The following is a 4545-nucleotide window of genomic DNA, read 5'->3' as shown; positions in this document are numbered from 1 at the left end:
GCAATTAGTGTATAAATTTTTGAATGAGAAACTAATTTGCTCTGTAAAACTTCACCTAAAGCACAATTAAAAGAAAAACAAACTTAAACCAAAAATATTCCCTGAGTTCTTCTTAAAACCCAAAAATATTCCCTGAGTTCTTCTTAAAACCAAACAAGTTTAGCTTAACTAATAAGAAATGTCTACCTTGAACACGATGCTGTTTTAATAACTATCTATATGGGATCAAACTGAAAACAGCAACTCGAAAGTTCAGATAGGAACTTTAGGGGGCAGTGAGTTTATATTAATGAGGGAGGAACAACTCAGAAAAAGAGGGTGAAAATATTACACAACTTGGGGAATGTAACCAAAGTCATGAAATTGTACATTTGGTGTATGTTTTGCTATGTATAGTAACAACAAAAACAGTACAGAAAAACTGCAATTTCATTCTAAATTTTAAAAAATCCTTAAAATGCCAAAGAGGTCCAAATAAATACAAAATATTGCTGGGCTAATATTAAGAAGGAGCCCTCACGGCACAGTGGTTAAGACCTATGGCTACCAACCAAAAGGTCACCAGTTTGAATCCACCAGGCGCTCCTTGGAAACCCTATGGGGTAGTTCTACCCTGTCCTATAGGGTTGCTATGAGTCAGGATCTACTTGACGGCAATGGTTGTTTTTTTTAAAAATTAAGAAGTTCCCAGTGAGGAGACTCACCTGGTACACTGAGAAGAACGAGCTGTCTTATCTCTCTGGTCTGCTGTGGAGCCTCTGGCCGGCTGAATTTTTATGTAGCCAAGGAGCCCTGCCTTAAGGAACAGAGATTTTGGGGGCCACTGTATCTTCATTCCAGCTTTTGTGATGAAAATCTGGGGCTTAACATTGTTTGACACTTGCTGTCTGACAATATGTCACCTGGGCCTGTCCATACTTTCCCTCCCATATGCAGTGTGCAGCAGGCTTCTTGGGGGTAACAGGTTAAATCAGGAGGAAATTCTGGGGCTGCTGGGACCAGAAACCACCATGCTTCTTGACCTGGACCCTAATCTTTAGCCCGTGTTTGCTCTATGGTGCTGCTGAATATTTGAAGTGGCTGTGGAGGTAAACAGTTGGCATTTCTGGTTCTTCTGGAAGGCCATGAGGTATGGTATCAATTAGTGAATCATCGGATTATACATCTCTTAGTATCTTCAATCTTGGGAGGGGAAAGAAAAGGCTAAAAGGCCTGCTTTTGAGCTGAGTTGCCTTCACCCCAGAGGAAACTTTAAGCTGTTATGTTAATCAGGGTAGTAGAAGTTACTGGGATGGACAGTCAGGATTGACTGGATCTGGCTGATGTGGTGGCACAATCCTAAAGACGCTGCTTCTCATGGTGCCTCTCTTGTCTGGGTGTGACACAGAATCAAGACAGCTGGGATAGCCGAAGTTTTACAGTAGGAGTTTCCTTTGCTCACGGTAAGATGACATTGAGGTCACCAACCCAGAATGTTTCCAACAGACAAAATGTTACTAGGTGTGGCCCTTGGGAAACCTAAGCCTTCCTTTAAACCTGGGTGTGTAGATTAGCTGCTCCCTTCCCACAGCTCTATGACTCTGTCACCTCCCATGAACCTGAGCCCCCAGGCACAGGCACCACCATCACCTCTTTCACTAGTCCTCAAAGCCAGTAGTCATATTTTATTCTTACAAACTACTTGGTTATGATAGGTGTTCAGTCAATGAGCAATTATTATTTTACCTTATATGTCTGAAGGTTGGTGTATTTAAGAAAGGAAGGAAGAAAGCAAGGAAGGACAGAAGAAATAAATGAAAGAATGAAGGAGAACAAAGGAAGGAAGGAAAAAGACAAAAAAGGAAAAAAGCATTACCTTAGAGAGAGGCCTAGGAAACCCTGGTGGTGTAGTGGTTAACACCTATGGCTGCTAACCAAAAGGTCAGCAGTTCGAATCCACCAAGCACTCCTTGGAAATCCTATGGGGGTAGTTCTACTCTGTCCTATAGGGTTGCTATGAGTCAGAATCGACTCAATGGCAACAGGTTTTTTGGGTTTAGAGAGAGGCCCAAAAACTGCTTTGAGAACCTTGAGTAAATGCTTGCTTGGAAATGATTCACTCTCCTGTGACAGGCTTATGGTATGAGCTGAGAGTAGAGGTCACGGTTCATTAAGGAAAAGATGTTTCCGCAGCCTACTGCATCCATCTCCTTCCCTCCCTGCTAGCATATGACAAGCAGCTTCCCTCTGGGTTGGTGCCAGTACCACCCTCAAGCCGAAGTTCTAGGAGTATGGAATCACTTTAGCTCTCCTCTAGACTTGGGTCCAGGTCCCTCTCCTTGCCAAAAGCTCCCCTTGGAGCCCATGACAGAGGGAGCTCTGTTGAAATCCTCCTGCTTCATTAGGGATTCTTAGCTCCTGTGAAACCTGCTTCTTACTCCTCTGTCCTCTATTGTGCCCAAGGTGTCTCTGAGGCCCTAGACAACCTGAACTTCAGCTCTGAACCAGGGTCACTCTAATGTTATCCCTTGGTTATGGCCCTTGGTTCTAGATCAAATTCATTTCTTATTGCCTGTGTTCCTTCCCTGGGTGGACCTTCTCTTGCCCTGCCATAACTGATGCTTCCTTCTCCCCAAGAAAAGCCTCTTTGGCATCAGTCTCTAAAACATGTAGTTTTACACCAACCTTGTTAGTCCTGTTTTCTTGGTTAAAGAAAGTGTTAAGGCTCTTTCTGCTCTTCTGAGAAGTTGGTGTCTTCACCAGCAGTGTTGGGTGTGCTGATAAATTTGGCCCCGGAAGCAGAGAGAGCAAATTGTTAGGGTTTCTGAGGGTAAGCACCCTTCCCACATGACTTGGATTTGCACACTGATCCCTTTCTCTGGTGGAAGGAGGCTCAGAAGGGCTGAGACTTGTTTGGGGCTTCTTGGTAGATGGTACTGGGTACCTCGATTCAGAGGCATCACTAAGATATGGCAGTTAGGGTGCGTGCCCTGGGTGCCACCCGAGAAGGGGTGCTAATGAGCAGTTTCTTTTATCCATCTCTCAATGTCAGCTGTGAGAGACCGTGCAGCAATTTAAAACTAATTGCCATAGACACTATTTTCCGTGGATAGGCCCCTACCTCTTGTGCACTCTGCAAATCTTCTGAGACTTGCTATTTTACCATCCATGGGCTTCAGTGGTTGGTTACATCATCCTAATAAGATTTCTTGAGTTTTTGAAATAAATGGGGAAAGGAGAGTAAAATCCTGGCACTTTAGCAAGAATGGAGGCAGTGACACCAAACTGTATTGTTGTTGTTGTTAGGTGCTGTCGAGTCTGTTCAGACTCATAGCAACCCCATGTACAATGGAAAAAAACACAGCACGGTCCAGTGCCATCCTCATGATCATTGTTATGCTTGAGTCCATTATTGCGGCCACGGTGTCAGTCCATCTCCTTGAGGGTCTTCCTCTTTTTTGCTGACTCTCCACTTTACCAAGCAAGATGTCCTTCTCCAGGGACTGGTTCCTCCTGATAACTTGTCCAAAGTAGGTGAGTGAAAGTCTCATCATCCTCACTTCTAAGGAGCATTCTGGAAGTACTTCTTCCAAGACCCACTTGTTCATTCCTCTGACAGTCCATGGTATATTCAGTATTCTTTGCCGACACCACAACTGAAAGGCACCAATTCTTCTTCGGTCTTCCTTATTCATTGTCCAACTTTCACATGCATATGAGTCAATTGAAAATACTATGGCTTTGATCAGGTGCACCTTAGTCTTCAAAATAACATCTTTGCTTTTTAACACTTCAAAGCAGTCCTTTGCAATAGATTTGCCCAGTGCAATGCATCTTTTGATTTCTTGACTGCTGCTTCCACGGGTGTCGATTGTGGATCCAAGTAAAATGAATTCTTGACAACTTCAATCTTTTCTCCATTTATCCTGATGTTCTTTATTGGTCCAGTTGTGAGGATTTTTGTTTTCTTTATGTTAAGGTGGAATCCATACTGAAGGCTATAGCCTTTGATTTCATCAGTAAGTGCTTCAAGATGTGTTTACTTTCAGCAAGCAAGATGTCTTAGTCATCTAGTGCTGCTCTAACAGAAATATCACAAGTCGATGGCTTTAACAAAGAGAAGTTTATTTTGTCACAGTAAAGAAGGCCAAAAGTTCAAATTCAGGGCGTCTGCTCCAGGGGAAGCCTTTCTCTCCCTCTCGGCCTTCTCATCAATCTTCCCCTGGACTAGGAGCTTCTCCTCACAGGGATCCTGGGTCCAAAGGACACACTCTGCTCCTGGCACTGCTTTCTTGGTGGTATGAGGTCCCCAACTCTCTACTTGCTTCCCTTTCCTCTTATCTCTTGTAAGACAGAAGGTGGTGCAGGCCACACCCCAGGGAAACTCCCTTTACGTTGGAGCAGGGTTGTGACTTTAGTAAGGGTGTTAAAAATCCCACCCTAATCTTCTTTAACATAAATTACAATCACAAAATGGAGGACAACCACACAATACTGGGAATCATGACCCAGTCAAATGATACACAAATTTTTGGGGAGACATAATTCAATCCATGACATCTGCAT

Source organism: Trichechus manatus, unplaced genomic scaffold (genome assembly GCF_000243295.1).
Source record: "Trichechus manatus latirostris isolate Lorelei unplaced genomic scaffold, TriManLat1.0 scaffold00473, whole genome shotgun sequence".
Classification (NCBI taxonomy): Eukaryota; Metazoa; Chordata; class Mammalia; order Sirenia; family Trichechidae; genus Trichechus; species Trichechus manatus.
This window is presented reverse-complemented; position numbering follows the sequence as displayed.